Raw genomic sequence first — 20,654 nt, 5'->3', positions numbered from 1 at the left:
ACCCAAACAGGTTCCTAAGAACTCACAAAGATAAATGAGCCAGTTAGGGTGGAAGCAGCTGTGGGAACCCCAAGAGCTGCCGGATGGGAGAACTGATCTTCTAGTACTTTAGCCAGGATTTGCTCTCCTGTGACAGTGGCCATTTGCTCAGGACTCTGTGTCAGGCCTGTGCTAAGGTTCCATGTTGCTCTGTCCTATTGAATTATTGATACTGAGATGTCAAAGTGTTTTATCTATCATTAGTCTGTCTGTCCATCCATCCATTCAGCAAACATTTACTGAGCAAGTACTAGGTCTCTGGGAGAATGCGATTAGACACTCCTTTTCGTCACACATAAACAAGTCGTCGCAGCACAACGTGATAACATAATGTGAACTGGCTTTTCCAGGAATCTGCCAAAGGGCCCCCAGTTCCAGTCCCACCTCCCACCTTGTGAGTCAGAAACTAAAACTCATTCATTAATCCCATCCTAAAGACCCAAACAGCTCTCTGCTTCAAGTGGTAATAAATATTTCATGCCCAATTGTGCTGCGTTTCTCGCTGTGTTTATTAAATGGAGTTTCTCATAATTCCAGTTATTCATTTTAATAGGTCAGGCCTTGGCTGTGATTTAAACAGACCGCTGAGGAAACAGCCGTGGTTAAACATTGTAACAATATGGATTATTAATTTAATTGGCCGGCTATTACTTGTTTGGACTCTGAGCTAACACATTTAGTTCAGTCTCCAGTGGCCCATAAACCGCAAAGGTCGTGACTTTAACATTCAGAAGAATGGGAAAAAGGAATTGAGGCTGAGATTAGGAGGAAAGTTCCAGCCCAGCACCGGCAGGCCGCGCGGGCAGCGTGGGCTTGCTGGAGGCAGCGCAGGGCAAAAGGGATTCATTTGCCGACTTCTCATTACAGCTTCTTCAGCAACCACTGTCTGGGCTGGTGACTGCCAGCAGCCAGCATTGCACTGGATTTCTGAAAGGGCCAAACCCGTAGCTATGGCAATGGGACACCCCACCCGACAGGCCTCGCCTCCCTGAATGGCCAAGCCACATGGCAGGGTCCTGCGGTGGAAAGAGAAGTGAGAGGCCAGTGAGTTCCCAGGGCAGCTGGTTCCACAGCCTCCCCAACATTGCAGCTATGAATTAGGGCCTTCCTCCTGTGTGAAAGGTCCTGTGACTTTTCCAGACACTACCCAGTGTCTGCAGGGGTCTCCAGGACCCGAGATCTAGACGAGAGCAACCCAGACCTGCACTGCATGATCTGTGGATGTCCGAAGCCCTCCCTTGAGGGTCTGCACGTCCCAGGTGAGCCTTCCTTCTCGAAGCCAGGTTCCTGCTTCCACTGAACTGGTTCCATTTGTAGATGGCTTTCAGTCCTGCTGGATGGACCCAATTATGAAATCCAACCCCTTCGCTGATCTAACACAGCCCCACTCACGGTAGGAACACTGGAGAGGGAGGGAGCGTGGACCGAGGGTTCTGTGGGGAGCGGAGCGCTGCCTCACTGCAGTTTAATCATCCCTGACTGGCTCCCGGGCTCCTGGGCTGCCCTGCATTTGGGATCCTCCAGTTCTCTGCTGACTTTTACCTCTGCTCCCAGTGGCTCCCTCTAGGACAGCTGTTCTTAATCAGGATCTGTAGACTTCCAAGATGATCCACGGGGTCTGTGAACTCGGATGGATGGGAGGAAATTACTTCTTGATTTTTGGTAGCCTCCAACTGGATTTAGTATTTCCTCTTGTGAACAGAGGGGGGAAAAAAAAAAGACCCACAGTAGTGTCAGCTGTACCTGTGATTTTGTTACCATGAGAAAACTAGGTTATTTATTTATTTTTTGGTACTGAGGAATGAGTCCTGGGGTGCTCTATCACTGAGCTGACTCCAAATTTTTAAAAAAATTTGAGACTCCTGCCTTGTCTGTTGGAACGTCTGAATTACATTGTGTGCCCTCATGTTTTGCCAGTTAGTTTCATTTGGCATTATAGTTATTGCCCTTCTTGGAATATCATGAACTCTGCTTTGGAATATCGTGAAGTTCTGCTTTGACATTAGGCTGGTTACCTGCTGGCCTCCGAGTTGCCATACTTCTTCCTGATCTCAGGCACTTTCTGGACTTATCTATCTTGCCAACTCTTGAGAAACTCTGGATCTCAAAGGTCAGCCACCAAAAGGTGAAGTTGCGAATTCCCACAATTGAGGGTCAAGGCCAAAACCTGGGGGGATTGAGGGTCTCCTTGTAAAGCAAGCTGTGGATTTTTAAAATGAATTTGCAAGAATTCATCTTTGTGAATCAGTATTCTTGACCTTGAAATCATCAAAATAAAAACAAAATCTAGTGTCCAACATTACACGCGCTGCCCTTTCCAAGATAAGCGCACTGCATTGGCCATGATCAAGACAATCACCTTCACACACACGCCTTTTAAAAATGAAAGTTTAAGTCCCTTATGTTTTAAATGCATTGACTTGCTACTTAAATGAGTTTAGAAAGTAGCAAATGACCACAATTATAAACATTTTTCAATAGCATTCTAATACATACTATATATAACACATACATATGTGTGTGTCATGTGATGTTTTGGTCAATGATGGATTGCATATACAGTGGTCACAAAAGATTGGATTGCCTGGTGATGTTGTAATCATCTTACTTTGTGTAAGTACACCCTGTGGTGTCTGCACAATAATGAAATCGCCTGGTCACACATTTCTCAGAATGAGACCCTGTCATGAGGTGATCTATGACTGTACAGGCACCCCCCATATAGTGAGTGAGTGTGTGTGTGTGTGTGTGTGTGTGTACATACACACACTGTCCTATTGGAGAAACTTGACTAATGCAAAGGATTTATATAAAATACAAAGGAAAGGTAGAGATTGGCAGGAATGAATCTGTAGGCAGCATTATTTCTAAGAATTTAGGAACCCGGTCTCATCCCCTCATGTGTGTATGGGTGGACAAAATCAGATCACAACAAACAATCCCAGACATCCTGGAGAGGAAATAAAAAACACAGACACACACAGACACGTTGCGTAACAAAAACCCCACACAGTTCTGAGGCACAAGTATTACCTGCCCCAACAGGCTGCTCCGCTGGCCCCCTTGCTTCTGTCCTCTGCGTGCTGTCCACACGCCCAGCACAGTCCCAAGGACAAGAAGAGAAGATTTGACTCTAGGACAGAGACCAATGACCAGTATCCTGACTCTCCAGGGGGCAGCTGGAAACTGAGGCAGAGGGAAGCCTTCAGACTCAGGTGAGATACCAACTGGAGGGAGAGGAGGAGCAGGTGGGAGGAATGAGGAGCTCTCTGCACTTTTGTGGAAAATCTGGATGAGCCGGTGTACCCGGGGATGTGGACTCCAGAACAAATCCTAGAAAGACGTGTGAAATGATTCCAGACTCCCTGAGAAAGGCGGGCGGGCCTTCCTCTCCCTGACCCCCCATCTCCACCTTACTAAGCACTAGGGTCTGGAAGGTGGGACTGTTTCTGGCAAAACCAAGAATGGCAGTTGCTTCTCAGAAATAACAATTTCTTCCAGAGAGAGTTGGAGTCTTGATAAAAGGCAAGCCATCCCTAAATTCATGATCCTCCATATCCCTTTCAGCTTGTGTGATGTGATGTGTGTGCACGTGGGCACTTGCACATGGTGGTTAGGAGAACGAGCCTGAGCAGAGAATGACTGAGTTCCTACTACGTGCCAGGCAGAGAGCAGGGCACGAAGATGAACAAGCAATACCCCTGCTCTGCAAAGGGAGGCTCCAGGTGAACCACTGAACCAGGCGACCTCGGCCCACGCTCTGTCCATAGGTCTTTCCACCTGTGGGCTGCCATTTTGTGTGGTCTATTGCCTGGTGTCTCTCAGACAGCGATCACCAATTCCTATGGCCTGGACTGTTGGCATGGCTATGCACGTCCTGCCCATAACAAGCTTCAGAAAGACTCTGGGTTTGGCCATCTCCAGGTGTTTATTTGGTTTTTCCTAGTTCTTGTTTTTTAATTGGTTTCAGATGTGAGTACCCAAAAGAGGCCCTGAATAAATAAAACAGATCATAAAATATGGCCAAGCAAAATGGGCATGAGTAATCCCGAGTGCATGGAATGCACTTCCAGAAGGGCTCATAAATAATGAGGTGGAAACAGTAGTCTATTTTCTCTTTAATGGAAAGCCAATTAGGGACCCTCTCTGGACCGGCGGGAAGGAGCCAGGTCCCTTTGTTCTGTAATGAGGAGGTGGGGGCGGGTGGGGGAGGGGAAGCCACTAAGCTTAGCCAGTAGGTGAAGAGAAAATGCTCTGGTCACTGGGCCTGAGGAGAGAGGGGGCGTAGGAGGCTCAGAACTCGGTCCTTCCAGGCTGGTGGAGTTTCTCCAGTGCCTTTCTAGTTGATGCAGGAAGGTCTTTAAGCCCAAGCTGAAGTGGGACAAAAACTAGCAGAACTATTTGGAGGCCCACAGCAGGAAGACTCCCTGGGGATTCACAGAATCCTGTTGTTACTGACCAATTATTGGCTCCTGTCCTGCCTTCAAGGAGACCCGAGGGAGCACCCTGCTGGTATCATTAAGGCCCCAGGGTCCCATCAGCCCGGCGGATCTTCTTCCCTGCTTAGCCTCCTGCTGGCTTCCCTTTGGGCTGTGCTCCTCCAGCCCACACGCCTGCCTTCTCCCACCTGGCAGCGTCCTTCATGGTGCGCCCCCTGCAGGGCAGTACCCTGCACCCTCCACCGGCAGAGGTGGGAACGGGGAGACAAAGAGGAAAGGTGAATTTTCGGAGTCATGTCGCTACTACGCGGCAGTTTGAGAAGTCAGTTTTCTTCCCTCTCCGGAGCCCACCTGGCAACTCTAAGTGGGTTCATGGGGGCCTCCCCCCAGAAGCATCAGGGATGCCTAGAGTAGAGCGGCTAAGAGCTTTGGAGTCAGGGAGGCCAGGAGTTTTTTTTTTTTTTTTTTTTTTTTTTTTTGGCAGAACCAGAGAAGGAACCCAGGGCCTTGTGCTAAGCTATATATATACTAGCCCCCCAACTTTTTAAAATTTTGGTACTGGGGATCGAATTCAGGGAGCTTTACTACTGAACCACATCCCCAGTCCTTTTTTATATTTTATTTAGAGACCGGGTCTCACTAAGTTGCTTAGGGTCTCCCTAAATTGCTGCGGCTGACCTTGAATTCTTGATCCTCCCGTCTCAGTTTCCTGAGCCTCTGGGATTATAGGCCTGTGCCACTGTGCCCAGCACCTAGCCCTTTTAAATTTTATTTTAAGACAGAGTCTACATTACTGAGGCTGCCCTTGAACTTGTGACCCTCCTGCCCCAGCCTTCTGAGTAGCTGAGATTACAGGTGTGAACCACCCACCATGCCTGCTTGGATGAGATTCTTGACCTCATCCCTTAAAAGCTGTGTGATTTTGGCCAAGCTTCTTAGTTGCTCTAAACCTGTGTCTGCATTTGTAAAATAGGGTTAATGAACTTCCTATCTGGTAGGAATCAATAAAGAGCAGCGGGCTGCAGTCTTTGCTGTGATACTGGCAGCCAGCCCTTTGGAAGAGCCCATTGGTTCCCCAGGGAGCCACCAGGGGCTCAGGAGCGTCCCTGCTTACTTCCCGCTCCGGGAGTGGGAACAGTGCTCTCCGGAGATGGGGCTCCGTGGAAAGCGAGGGGGACAGGCAGGTCTATCCACATCCAACTTCACATTCATGCTGCCTCTGGTGGAGAAGGAGATTTGAACCTGAGGATGCTGCCGAGCCTCCCTGGGGGATCCGAGGATCTTCTGTGCTCTCCAGGGGACACAGGAGGCTCCTCAGCCCCAGGTCTGCTCTGTGAATCCTTCTAAGATAGAGTTGGTGGCACTTTCACAGAGGGGGAATCAGAGCACAACACTCTTGTAGGAGGTTGGGCCAGCACTTTTGGCAAAGGGCCACTGCTGAATGATCTGCTGCTTTTGTTCCTTGTGGTGAGTTTTTGGCAAGTTTCATAGACATTCTGCTTCTCCTCCATGGATGTGGATGAGCTGTCACTCACCCTCCCATGAGACCCCAGGAAGTCCTTGAAAAGCAGAGATCTGAGGGAGAAGTGGAGGTCTCAGGAGACATGACCATTGGTGCTTGCCAGTGGCCACCAGTGAAATATGGGCACATTCCATCAACTTTCGCAGGTCACTTGCTCAGCAGGGGAAGGAAGGAGGGGTGGAACAACTATGAAACACACATGGTGGTTTCAGCCTATCACCCCTCATTCCATGAGGTTTGTCCTGCTTTCTCCATTTTACAGATGCAGAACCTGGGGCTCAAGGAGGCCATGTGACAGGCCTACTCTCTGCCCCTGCAGCACATGGAGTTTGCCTGCAACCAACAGAAACACTCATAAAGACCCAAGAAGGAGCAGAGCAAGAGGCCTTGCATGGACCAGGATGTGGTCAGTTTGGGGCCAGGAGGTGGTAGGAGCTCAGAGACGAGCTCACTGCTGAGGATCGTAGGCAAGATGAAGGAGCTTGAACTTGTCACCCCTCCTAGAGAGGGCTGCAGGGTCTGGGTAAGCCTTGGGCAAGAGGACATGGCCCTTGGAAAGGTAGTCCTTTCCAGACAATGCAGTGGGAGGAGTAATTCCCAGAGAAAAATTGGGGTGCTATCATCAAAATCAGGGGAAGGGACACCGTGCTGGTAAACTGGTAGCAAAGTAGATGTCCACTGGTCACAGCAGGTGAGTGACACAGGTGGATTCAAACCAGGTCAGTGACCCAAAGCCCAGGTGGGCTGCCACTAGGGGCCACATGTAGACCCTCTGCCTCCAGGAGTCCTTACTTCTCTGCCCAGACTGGTAGCTTCCTCCTCAGAGGGCCCCGTGACTCTGGCACTGTTTGGGAAGGTTCATGTCCTGCTGGAGAGGAAATCTCTGAAGAGGGCAGAGGAAGGGGAAGCGAAAGAGATACGGAGACAATTTAAGAGCAAGAGAATGCCATGGAGAAGTGGGAAAGTTCTGTGGCTTTCTCAACGTGGGAAAATGACAAATCACTAGGAAGTTTTCAGGGGGAAGGGGAACAGGCAGGGACCAAATGTAGGGAAGAATCGGAGATGCAGGATCTTCTTTTTTTTTCTGGTCCTGGTGACTGAATCTAGGAGTGTTTACCACTGAGTGACGTCCCCAGCCTTTTTTTATTTTGAGACAGGGTCTCCCTAAGTCGCTTAGGGCCTAAGTTGCTGAGGCTGGCTTTGAACTTGTGATCCTCCTGCCTCAGTTTCCCAGGCTTCTGGGATTGCAGGTTTGTATCACCTTGCCCCGCCGCTGCAATCATCGTAATAAAAAGAAGCTAAGTGGGTTGGGATGTAGCTTCGCGGCAGCGCGCTTACCTAGCCTGCGTGAGGTGCTGGGTTTGATCTCCAGCACACACACCAAGAAAACAACACTGGAAAACCCCCCAAAACCAAAATCAACGTATAGTTTCTCTACTACTCGAAAGAACTTGAGACGGCTTCAATTATACACATTTAACCAATGAGAGGATTAAACCAGAAATAATGGATTTAAGGAAATGTAAATATAATTAAAAACCTGTATTTGAGAAGTTTGAAATTTTACTAGCAGTGAAGGCAAAAAGGAAAATATGATGGGTTATATAATTTTCATTATCTCATAAAAGGAAGTGAATCTACAAGTCAGAAAACACAACTTTTTTTCCTAAGTCATTAAAAACAATCAATTCTGCAAGACACTAGATAACCAATAGAAAGATTTTTCCACTATAATTTTATTAAGCATGAGAAACATTATTTCTAAGGCCAATGTCACGTGAATTTTGTGGGAAGTAAAGTGCTTCCTATCAAGTGCCCTCTCAGGGCTGGAAAGGCTCCGAGGTCGTCTCTTCCTATTATGCAGCAAGGGCCTGTTTGCCCTGAGACCCCAGCTATGCCCTGCATCTCTCTGTCTCCTTAGTGGACTGGCTTCAGCTGGGTGGGGCCAGTGCGTGGCACTGGGGGGAGAGGGGACGCCGTGAGGAAGGGGTTCGGGTCTTCCTCGGGAAGAAGCTCAGGTGGCACCTTCTGTCCTCAGTGGCTCCTGTTCTTTTGGACAGGTTCCGAGGTTCAGGTTCGCTGGGGTCCCAGGCTCGCTCTGGTAACCTACCTCTTCCAGCCGAGGGTGCTCATGGCTCCTGACACTGCCCATCATTTGGTTGTCTCCGTGCCCCTGTGTGTCTTCTCAGCTCCCGAATCTTCTGCAAAGCCAACCGCATTCAGGTTCCTGGTTTTTCAACACTTAGCAGCTTCTGTCTCCTGGTAGAGTCACCCTGACACACTCCATGGCTGGCTGTCCAGCCTGAACCCACAGGTGCCTAGGGTTGATGCTCCTTCCTTCCCAGTCAGGGCATCTAAAGGCAGGGCCCCCGAAGGCGAACCTCAGCATGGGCACATAGATAGACCTGCGGGAAGAACAGACAAGGAGGCGCCTTCTGGGCGGGGGACCAAGCTTACAAAAGCTTGCCATTCGTTGTGAGTATGGCAGAGTCAGAGAATCATAAGGACATCGCCTGGTTGGAGGTGCTGTTTACTCAGTGGACACATTCTTAGTACTTACTGCAGCCTCAAATCCTGGGGGACCAAGAGAAGAAGTTGGGCCACCTGAAATGGTTCTGTGGAACACCTGGGGCTTGCAGGATGAACCCACCAAGTCTCCCAAGTGCTGCTCCAATCTGAACCCCTGGTTTGTTGTAGTTTCTATTTGCAAATGCAGAGGGTAAGGGAAGGGTGTCCCTGTGCCTGGGAGGAGCCCTTACTTGCAGAGCCAGGAGGGAGTCTGACTCACCAGGATACAAAACAGACTCAGGGGAGGTGGAAATGTATTTGAATCTATTGGTGCTTCTTTGGAAAGCTGCGGGAAGAAGCAGATCCATGTTTTGTAATGCAGGAATCCAGGGCTGGCTTTGTGGTGTGTGACCAGAGGTCCCCCAGGTCCCTGCACTGAGAAGGGATCTACATTTGTTTTAAGGCTCTGCCATCCACCTTGAAATTCTTAATTGTTTTTGAACAAAGGGCGCCAAGTTTTTACTTTGCACTTGGCTGCAGAAATCATATAACTTATCCTGAATGAAACACATAAGAACAACACAAAATGATAGGTAAAATCAGGTACCAAGCCTTAGAATTGCTAGCTAGGGAAATGAGGTACCCTGCAGAAGGTAAAGTTTCATTAACTTCACAGAAAATCTGTCCTTGGTGATGGGGGGCAACTCGCTTCCGTAGGGCTTTTCAAACTGTGGTCTGGGGTCCTGGGGACTCAGTGGATGACTCAGTGGATGGAGTCCACTGAGTGTCAAGGGGACCCACTGCTGAACCCCTCACCCCGACCTTTGCCATAGTTCCACTTTGTTCTGAATTAGGAATTGTGCTTCAGGTGTTTTTTTTTTTTTTTTTTAAGGGTCCCATGACTCATAGTTTGAAAACTACTAGTTAGACAAACCACATCACATCAGCCTTTTTGTTGCAGGGAATTTCTTATTTCAGAGGGCCCCAGGTGACCTTCTGACCTAGGGTGTCTCCAAAGCCAGGTAATAATAGGCCGTGTTCTAATCTAAGGAGACTCCACTGTATTTGCAGAGAGCTTTGAAATGTTCTGGGAAAAAAGCTGATCAGATGTGCAAGGTATTATATTCACGGAGAGAAAAACCCTCCCAACTCTTTATAAAATGGATTAAGCCAGTTTCTAAGGGCTGCAGGTTTGTGTGATCTTAATCCCACTCCTTACTCCTGATCCACCACCTCCTCTTTGTTTCCAGGCTGAGCACTTTGCCGGGCAAGGGCCGGGACGCCTTCCGGGCAGCCCTCCCTCTTCCCAGCTCTGCCCTGAGGGATGCCCTCGCCCTGGCGCCCACCTCACCAGGGCTTCCCTCCTCGGTGGGCACATTTCACAGGCACAGGCTCTGATCCGATGGAGGGAACTCTGAAGACAATATGATAATCATGCCATTGTGCATTCAGAGATTGGGGCTGGGGAAGCAGATGGGAAAAGCGGTGGATCACAACCCCATGCAATATTTGACAGAGTGTCAGTCAAATATAGTTCACCCAGATCCATGTTTCTGTCAGTCCCTTTTAGCTGAAGTTAATTTAAATTGACAGGAAAGACCTCAGCTCTTGGCAGAGGGGTAACGTCTACCTCAGGGCCACCTGCTCCAAGTGGTCACCCAGACAGCCCACCATACTCAGAAGGTGGGTTTCTAAGACAGGGCTGGCCCCCAGGGCAGGTGTCACCATTCATTCTACCCTGTGTTGGTCAGTGCTGGAGGGTCGGCCTGCTGAGGAAGGAAAGGGGTCACCTGGGCAGTGAGAGGGGCCATTTCCAAGATGGACCTCAGGACTGGCACCCCTGCTGGGTGTTTAGGCACAGAGAGTTTTAGGGAGTTTTTTTGTGAAGACCACGTAGAAACTTCTCCAGCAGGCAGAGGCCCTGGGCCGGCACTGTCACCTGCATCGGTCGCTGAAGTGCAGCTTTGGGTGCGTTGTTTTCTGTTTGTTCTTCCTTGGAGCTTTCTATCATGCTCTGCTGTGAACAGAGACTCAGAAAACCACCACGAACTTTGTGACAGGTCCCTGATGGCAGGCCTGGTGACTCTAAGCCCTGGTGGATGTTATCACAGCCCAAGAGGATTGCGAGTCTAGGAGCTGGCTTCCATTCCCCATCGAATCGACATGCCTGGGCCGGGCTGCGGCTCAGTGGTGGAGCGCTTGCCCAGCATGTGTGAGGCACTGGGTTTGATCCTCTGCACCACATAAAAATAAATAAGTTAATTACTTAAATAAATTTATATAAAAGAATCTCTCCCCTCTACTTTAAAAAAACAGAACAAAACAAAGAAACAAAAAAACCCCACATGCCTGCCGTCAGGAACTGCATGCAGAAAGTTGACTTTGTTCGTCTTCTGTAAACAGTAGACCACGGGCTGTCAACTTGAAGGATGAGCGCCCACTCTGGGGTGGCTGGTGAACTCTGACTTACCCTTCAAAACTCACTTCCCTGGTCACCTTCTCCTGGAAGCCTTCTCGAAACCCTTGGAAATATCCATTGCCCTCCTCTCTAGGGCAGTCTCTGGGCTCTATATGTACTTCTGTTTCGGCACGTGTCACAAGGCATCAATATTGCTTTTCCAGCTTATCTGATGTCACTTTCTGTGACCACCAAGCTTTCAACAATGTTTACTGAGTTGAATAAATGACTTGCATATTGAATGACTTCATGCACAGAAAATATATGCTTTTCTATAACTGCCATATCCATTTCTCCAGCTTGTGGTACTAAAGATGGCCACATCTTGTTTCTGCTTTATGTCTCGTGGGAGTCCCTGTGTGATGGAAGTCTCCCTCAAGACCTCCCCTCTCTCCAGGGTCTAGCCAGGGTCATTTGTGCAAACCCCCTACCTTCACGTTGACCTCTCCAGGGCCCTGTGTCTTTTCTTGCCCTTCCTGTCCACTGACTTACCTGGGACCTTGAGATACATCAGAGAGATGCACAGAATGGTTGTCTTCAAGAGGAAAGTGTTTGGACTCTAGGTCTTTCTCCTTCCAGGGGGTTTCTTGGCTCTTGTTCAGATTTGCCTACTTCATCCCCAGCAATCTGCTCTGCATGCAAGAGGAATGGGGAGGGGAAGCCTCTGAGGGTCCCTACAACCCCTCCCGCTTCCCTGTGGGACAGTGAGCACCTACTTGACTTAGAAATGCCTTTCAAATGACTTTTTCCTGAGTAAGTCCTGCCCCAAGGGGACTTGCATTGCTCATTTGCAGTCACACAAATGGCTGGAAAACATTTTGACTTCTTCCCTGCCGTTCATTCAAGATGAAGGCGTCTGGTCTCTGCCCTCATGAAGCTGCTGCTCTCGAGAGGGGAAGATCTGACAAGATGGAAGCATTCGCTCTTTCTGCTTGCCCTCGCCTCAATCACTCTTTCCGATGTTGAGGCCTTCCGCTCTTTGGAACATATGCAGTGTGAAAAGATTGCTTGGCCTGTGTGGGTTTTTTGGATGAGTAGCTCTGTCGTCATGGTGACCACAGCATCAGGGCACCTCCTGTCGCTGACAGGAGGTGGGGCTCTGTCAGGGATTGCCCCAGTCATCCTTGCTCAACCCGCGTGGCTCCAGCTCCAAGGGCTCTTGATGGAAGGAGGAGACTGAGGATCAATGGCACCCCTTGTCTAGAGTTCACAAATGGCTAATTAATTAATTACACCTGGCCACACAGAGAACTGGTTGGGCAGGTGCTGCCAGGGCTGCTCCTGCCAGTTACAGAATTACAGGCAGCTGACAGGGAAGAGGTTGGAGGGCTAGGTCAAGAGGTCAGGAAGAACCTGGAGAAGAGAGAGCCCCGTCCCCCACGGTTGGGGCCGTGTGTGGGAATACCTCAGTTATCTACTGTTGCAAATAAAACTACCCCAAACCGCAGTCATCTACAAGAAGTGCTTTTTCTCAGATGCGGCCATCTGAACTGGGTTCGGCTGGTGGTTCTTCTGCTCTGCCCCTGTATCTTCTGTGGGAACATCAAGATGGTAGCTTTACTCACAGGCCTGAGGCCTCCACTGGGGCACAGGCTCAGTGTCAGTGCCCAGGAGATCATGGGAAATGTTTCATGGTAGAACGAGTAACCGAGTGTCCACAGAAGCCTAGCGTGTGTAAGGGAGAACAGCTAAGAAACCCATTGTAGGTATGGGTCCCCAGCCTGGTGAATGGTGGGTGTTATGCTGTGAAGAAGATTCTCAGGGGAATCTAGGACCAAGGACATCTAGGTGAGGGCTGAGGCCTGGTCTTTCCTGGTAGCAAGTGGGGGCTGCCTGGCAGAACACACTACTCAGATGGTAGGCACGAGGTCAGGTAAAGTGATCAGATTTCTCTTGTCATCTCAGGCACGGGAGGGAGGCCTTCCTTGGACCTGCTTCTCGATTGCAAACAGGAATTTCATTCGTGTTTTTGGCTTTGCTCACTGGGTTTTTAACATTTTCTTGATATTTATTTTTATGTTGAATTTATTCCTGTGCCATAGTTTTTGTTTCTTCAGTTTCTTCTGGGATATCTTTTTCTTCCTGGCAAAATCCTCTTCTGGCTTCAGAAAAATTTGTTCCTTTTCAGGAGGATCATCTTCAAGTGGCAGAGGAGCTCACATAGGGATCAAGTGTGATGGCACTTCTGGGTGCTTTGTTCACCTGGGGGATGTTAAATGACCAGAGACTCTATGTCAAAACCCTTAAGTTTCAGCATTACTCTGCATTTTTAAGCATGTGTAATAAAAACTCAGAACTCCTTTTGAGCCACTGATCCTGTCTCCAGACCCACTGTTTGGCCTGCGCACACCTCCCAACTCCACCACTGTAAAGCTGGAATGGCACACATTGTTTCTTTAAAGTGACATCTTTCAGACACTTGGTGACTTTTTAGATCAGCATGCCCCTGATAGCCTGGGAGGTTTCATGGGTGTTCTTAAAGTGAATACCAAGATGTGAAACTCTTGATGTGCATGATTTTGTGGGGTTTTTTTGGGTCAAGAGTGTAGCAAACCATTGTCACAAATCACTTCTGATCATTTAGAAGGAGAGGAAGGAAGCTAGGTGAAATTTTGAAGGGATGGAGCGAAGAGATGCAAAGAAGAGAATCTGAAGTATGAAGAGGGATCCGGGGCTGCTTGAAGAGCCTGAAACCACTGGAGAGAAAGGCAAAGAAGGTCATGGGCAATGTCAACTCTCTGGAGCAACGGGGAGAAGGCGGCTGCTCCTACTGCTGGGAGGGATTCCATGCAACAGTCAAAGCTGCCAAGGGGGACAGACCCTCAGCTGTGGGGCACAGTGAAACAGAGGAAAGACAATGGATCTGGAGGAAATAAGTTGCTGTCATCCATTAGTCTTAAGTCTGTGGATCCTGGAAGCAGAAGGAGCCACCCCCTGGGACAGTAGCTTCATTACTTGCCTATTGCTGCTGTAACAAATTGCCATAAATTTAATGGCTTCATACAACACAGGTTGTAAACTCATGGTTCTGCAGGTCAGAAGTCTAGGTGAACATGTCTGCAGGACTGTAGCCTCCTGGAGGCTTCAGGACACATCTGCTTCCTCACCCTTCTCAGCTGCTAGAGGGCACCTGCCGGCCTTGGCTTATGGCCCCTTCCGAGCATCACTCCAACCCCTTGCTTCATAATCACATCTACTGCTGACCGATCTCCTGACTCCCTCCACAAGAACTCTTGAGATTATACCGGGTGCAGTCAGATCATCCAGAATAACCTCCCGTTCTCAAGATAGTTCACGTATGTGGGGACACGGTGATACTCATCTGTAATTTCAGCTGCTTGGGAGGCTGAGGTCGGAGGATCCCAAATTCAAAGCCACCCCCAGTAAGTTAGTGAGACCCTGTCTCAAAACAAAAATTTTAGAAAGGGCTGGGAATGTAACTCAGGATTACAGTGTTCAGGGATTTAATCTTTAGTACTGCCAAAAACCAAAAAACAAAAAACCTTCACTTAATCATAACTGCAGAGTGCCTCTTCCAATATAAGATAACATATTCACCGATTTCAGGGATCTGGATGTTTTGGAGAGGCCATGATTCTATCTACCACAGTAGCATGGCAGTGGGTGACTGCCCCAGCCTTAAAAAAACCAAGGGGCTGGGGCTGTAACTCAGTGGTAGAGCATTTGTCTAGCACATGTGAGGCACAGGGTTCAATTCTCAGCACCACATAAAAATAAATGAAGGCATGCTGTCCACCTACAACTGCAAAATAAATTAATTTAAAAATCATAGAACTATAAACAAACAAACAAACAAACAAAGAGTCAAGTGAGCTACCAAGGAAGATTGTGAGCAACAGGGCCCTCTTGGAAACTGACAAGACTCAGGATGGAGCTCAGATCTCCAGGAGCCACACTGAATGGGGACTCAGGTCAAATACCATTATCACTATCCCCATACTTCCACATACCCAAGACTGCGGTGAAAGGAAGACACCAGTGTTGTGTTCCGAAACCTGTTACCTAGCAGCTTCCACTCCTCCTGATCTGCTGGAATGAGGGCAGGCAACTCCAGAGAAATCAGTGTCTTGCAAGACCTTGAACAGTCTACCTCTTCCCTGGGGCTCAGTCTGTCAGAGGAAAGGGCAGGAAAGGTTTTGTTACTTTTATGTTTTTCTCATTCTAGTATTAGGGATTGAATCTAGGGCCTTACACAAGCTAGACGAGCACTCTCCCACTGAGTTACAACCCCAGCCCTTTTTGTTTTGAGACGGGTTCTCCCTAAGTCTGCTCAGGCTGGGTTCAAACTTGCAACACTCTTGCCTCAGCCTCCAGAGTAGTTGGAATTATAGGTGTGCAGCACTGCACCCTGCAAGTTTTCGTTACTTTTGGTAAACATAAAACTCTAACCCTATAGAATGTTGCATTATATAGAACCATAGTGTTTCTGTTTTTCAAAAATACCATTACAAGATACAGGCTTTTGCATACTCTGCCTCCCAGAGGTCCAATAACATGTCATCTGGTGGAATTCCCTGAATCAAAGCCTGCCTGGGGTCTCTTCCTTATCTTTTTTAGAACTGCACTTTTCAATACGATAGCCACTAGCCAATGTGGCTATTTAAATTTTAATTAATCGTGTTGCTCCTCATAGTAGCCACATTACAGATGCTCAACTGCTTACAGTATTAAACAGGGCAAATTGATTCTGCTAGGCACCATCAAGGAAAGTTCTATTGGATGGTGTTGTTCTAGTATTAAGTGTGTTTGTGCCCACCCCTCTGGCTGTCCAGCTTGTGTATACATCAGTTATTTCCCTGCCCTTCAGGTCATGAAGTGTCCATTTCTGTAAGATGTTCCGGAGGAGGGCCCTTCTGGGGAAATGGCATGTCAACAGGAATGCCAAGAGAACAGAGAGTTCTGGTAACAGGATTCAGGCCTCAATACCTGGGGAAAAAGACCTCCAGGGAAACGGGAAACAGGATGAAAGACGTCATACTTCTCGTGGGGTAAACTCTTCTGTCTGCCAGGTACATTCCAACATAGCAGGCTCTGCCTCCGGCCCTGTTCTCTAGAAAGGACATCAGGGTCTGCACCTCTGTCCACTGGGAGCAGCTCTGCCCTGGGAGAAGCTGGGCTGTACTAAGTGCAAGGGTCCTGACTACTCCTCTCTCCTCCTCCAACCCTCCCTCAGTGTCTTGAGACAAGCGCTCCGTCCCCAAGCAGCCCTCAGGAAAGGGAAGGCCATCCCATCTCTCATACGTTGGTTACTGTGTCTCCTAGGGAGGGGTCGTTGACACACACGTGGATTCTGAATGCATTTCTCTGGAGTTGGGAATTGGCGAAGATCAGACAGCCTCTTACACGTGGGAGAATTCCAGAATCCGAGGCGGGTGAATTTGCTAGCTACAGACTCCGCCCTCTTCAGCTCCTAGGCCAAGCGGGACCAACCAATGGGAGAAGGCTCCGCCCCTTGGGCTACAGCCGATTGGCAGGTGAGTTTTGCACACGCTCCATGGCAACCCGGCCGGGGCCTTCCTGTGCAGAGCAAGTGCTGAAGTCTGCAGTGTGGTGCACGTTATGGGGTGTGGGCAGTTATGGGGTGTGGGCCGATCTCGCTAGTGCCACGTCTGCCACCAGACAAAGGCCCAGGAATGGGGTTCCAGCCGCTTCCTTCTCAGCCAAGCGGGGTGGCTCAGGAGGACCCGAGGAGTAGAATGGCAGATTCTGATTTCCACTCTTCAGACTCGCTCCTGTTGAATCTGCCCGTCCCTCCAGCAGGGAATAATGAAAGTGAACTTGTCATTTCCCTGACTGGCCATATTTTATGGCTGACTCAGTCTTCGAGCTAGTATTAATAGGGAACCAAGTGAAACTGTAGCAGGAAGAGGAACAGAAAGGTCCTGATTCCCCAAGATGGAACTCCAAAGTACATTTTGAGCAGAAAAACCTATTTGAATGGTTCCTCCTGCCTTAAAAAAAGCAGCAATAAAAACCATACAGTCATTGCAATATCATTAGAAACAAAACAGTGACAACTCAAAACGGCATGTTCCCATGCCTCAAAATATGCTGTGTAGCTCTGGTGAGTGGAAAGTGCGAATACCTCTTCACTCCAAGATGTCACCTTCTAGAGTTGCTCTGGCTCAATGTGTTTTACAAATGCATGACTATAAAGCAAATAACCCAAGGTTTTTGGAAAATGGGGAGATTTACATATACTTTTTCCCCTTCTCTTTTATATAACCTCACAACATCTCATCATGACAAGAAGGAGGCTTCTAAGTTTATTGTTCAAGGTCAAGTCAAATTTGGAAGTTAAGATGGAGACTTTGCAACTCATTGCTGTGAAAGACAGGATGGAGAAAGAAAGGAGCAAAGGAAGTGGAGAGAGCGGGAAAGGGACAGAGATGGAGAGGGAGGGAGGGAGGGAAAGGGCTTATGATTTTAGAGGGAGATCAACTAAGCAGTACCAGGAATGCTACATCTGGAAGTGACCATAGGAAACTAACTAACTTTCTTTCTTTCTTTCTTTCTTTCTTTCTTTCTTTCTTTCTTTCTTTCTTTCTTTCTTCTTTCTTTCTTTTTCTTTTCTTTCTTTCTTTCTTTCTTTCTTTCTTTCTTTCTTTCTTTCTTTCCTTCCTTCCTTCCTTCCTTCCTTCCTTCCTTTCTTTCTTTCTTTCTTTCTCTTTCATCTTTTCTTTCTTTCTTTCTTTTATCTTTCTTTTCTTTTTTTCTTTCCTTCATCTTTCTTTTCTTTCTTTCTTTCATCTTTCTTTTCTTTCTTTCTCTCTCTCTCTCTCTCCCCCCCTTCCTCCTTTTCAGGGTCCCACTGTGCAACATACCCAACCCAAGGACCTTTTCTTTTTCCAGAGGTTCTTGGCCTTTTATTTGTTTAATTACAGATGCTCTTTGACTTATGTTGGTGTTACATTGCACTACACCCATCGTGAGTTAGAAATATCATAAAATGAGAATGCATAAAACACTGCTAACCTACCAAACATGCCAGCTTAGCCCTGCAGTTCTTTGTAGAGTATCAGTTGTTTACCCTCTTGTGGCTGACTGGGAGGTGGGGCTTCTGTCACTCTCCAGTGTCATGTTGTACTGCATGGTTGTTTTTTTGTTTTTTAAATAGGGTCTTGATATGTTGCTCAGGCTGGCCTTGAATTCCTGGGTTCACACAATCCTCCTGCCTCAGCCTCTCAAGTTACTGGGACTACAGGCATGTGCCACTGTGCTCGGCTTTCACACTGCATATTGCTATCCTGGGGGTGGGGATCAAAAGTCAAAGCACACTTACTAATGAATATGTGTCACTTGTGCACCATTTTAAAACTGAAAAACTGTTAAGTTGAACCATCCCCAGGTCAGGGGTTGTTTATATTTATTGTTGTAGAAGTAGAGCCCACTCCTCCTTTTTTTCAAGGGACATCTTAATCAAGAGCACAATATCTGAAACAGATAAAAATGGGGCCTCCCGGAGCCCCATGCCTTGGCATTCTCTCATCTTCCTTCTCCACGCACCCTAGAGCTCTGCAGTATGCAGCTTCAAACCACAGATCTAACCCAACTCCCCATTATGCCAATGAGGAAACTGAGGTCCAGAAAGGGGAAGTAATTCATGGAGAAGGGGTGGAAAGTTTCTCCAAGATCACATGCTGTGGCCTGGCAGAAACGGGCCTAGGAACTTGGAAGCCAAATGAGGTGAAAGGCAAGGGACCATTGGGCTGGTTGTGAACAAACTGACCACGAGATGACCTTCAGGAATTGACTGGGTGGATTGTGAAGAGCGTGGTTCCAGGAGGCTGGAGATCCCATTGTTTCCCCAATGTCTTTTCCCTGCTTCTCACCAGCTGTTCCACTTTTGGGGTCCCACCTCAGTTCAAGGCTTATAGGGATAACTCCACCCATGAATGGTTACAACTCACACATTTGACTCAGGGGCAAAAGGAACAAATGCAAACAGCAGTCAGTTTGGAAAGCCCAGTAGTCATTTGAACAAATTTATTGCATACAAATCCCCCACTCTCATTCCATACCCAGGACAGGCATCACTAATCAACTGTGGCACTTTTCCCTGCTGAATCTAAATACATGCTGAATCTAAATACAATCTCAAAATTATTTTTAGACAGCCATTAATTAATTAATTAAGAGCTGGCCCTTAAAATGAAATCTCCTTGCTCTTCCTGGTTTGTGGTCTGCTGATTGTCTTTTGTCCCTTGGCACCAGGGCTGCACACTTACACAGACTGTACCTTAGGGGAGAAGCCTGGAACTGCATTTCCCAGAATCCCTTTCCCTGTACAGCTCCAAGTAAGATCCTGCCAATGAGAAGCATTGCTGAGAGAACTGGGAGGTGGAGGAGAAGCGCAGCTGCTCAGGGTCTGGGCAAAATTCAGGCCTTTGAGAATTGCATGGTCTGGTGCCTTGGCATTTGAGGTTGGTGGCTGCAGTGATCACTGAGATTACAGGTACTTTGCAACCTCCAACTGCACTACAGATCTCCTGCTTGGTGGCTGTTGGCCTGAACTTTGCTCTCCCAGCTTTCCTAAGCAGTCACACAAGTGTCCAAGTCCCTGGATCTTCTAGAACCCTTCCTACTTGGAATACCTAGAATGGTTTCTGTTTTCATGACCAGCTCCCCTTATGGCTATAGGAGCATTATTACCTGGAAGGCAGGGAATGTACTCAGCTGCAAAATGGATGCCTCCCATCTTGCTGAACAGGAAAGGTGCTTTCTTATGTTACTTCCGTGGTCTACCCAGGGACAATTTCCAAAGAATCAGAATAATGGCATCATAGAATTTGGAACTGGGAGAACCTTTGTACAGAAACAAGTTGGTTCTTTTCATTTTTTTTTTTTTTTTTTTTTTTTTTTGTGGGAAAAACTGAGGCCCAGAGAGAAGAATTATTTTAGTTAGTTCCAGAGCTGGGGCTAGAAGCCAGGCCAGCTGACCTGGACCACTTCTCTTTGGACCCAGGGTCTCAAATAAGGGAACTCAAGTGAGCTTGTGAGGCGCAGCCATGTCATGCTCAAACATATCTCACGGCAAGCTGCCTAGTTCAGTGTGAGATGATAGTCACCTGGTCGTGAAGGGAGGCCGAGGTGGGTGGAGTGTTTCAGTGTGAGTGGCGTAAGCAGTCGGGGCAGGTCTCACGGAAGCACGAGACTATGAAAACCACATTTCACTATTTTTTTTTTTTTTTTCAGTATTGGTGATGGAACCTGGGTGCTCTGCCATTGAACTTCATCCCTGGCCCTTTTTATTTTGAGGTAGTGTCTTGCTAAGTTGCCCAGGCTGACCTTGAACTTGTTTCCTCCTGCCCTAGCCTCCAGAGTAACTGGGATTACAGGAGTGCTCCACCACACTTGGCTACCTTGCCCTCATCTTAACTCTACGATGGAAACCCTATCACTTCTCCATCTGGTAACAGCCCGTTCCTCTTAAATCCTTGTTTCTGTATCCAATTATTGAAAAACATGTCATGAAATTAAAATCAACCGTGTTGCTTTTTTCCTTACTGTAATCATCCCTTGTTTCTGTGGGCCTTGGGGTTGTGGCTGCATCTGATCAGCTTCCTGGTGGCAAGTCATTGATTTAGAGGAGGAGAGATTCATTGGAATACTGTTGGGGAGCGACAGGATTGCCAGGATGGCAGGGACTATGCTCAGGAACTGTTGT

General features: G+C 48.0%; 1 long non-coding RNA gene across 1 annotated transcript; it reads left to right on the top strand.

Moving 5' to 3' along the window:
- The first annotated feature begins 1,160 nt into the window (after nt 1–1,160).
- On the top strand, nt 1,161–6,460 carry LOC124985490 (uncharacterized). Its single transcript, XR_007108869.1, has 3 exons — nt 1,161–1,298; nt 3,085–3,254; nt 6,263–6,460. It is a non-coding gene; the product is annotated as an uncharacterized LOC124985490 (long non-coding RNA).
- Nucleotides 6,461–20,654: the final 14,194 nt, after the last annotated feature.

Source organism: Sciurus carolinensis, chromosome 5 (genome assembly GCF_902686445.1).
Source record: "Sciurus carolinensis chromosome 5, mSciCar1.2, whole genome shotgun sequence".
NCBI classification, from domain to species: Eukaryota; Metazoa; Chordata; class Mammalia; order Rodentia; family Sciuridae; genus Sciurus; species Sciurus carolinensis.
This window is presented reverse-complemented; position numbering and strand designations above follow the sequence as displayed.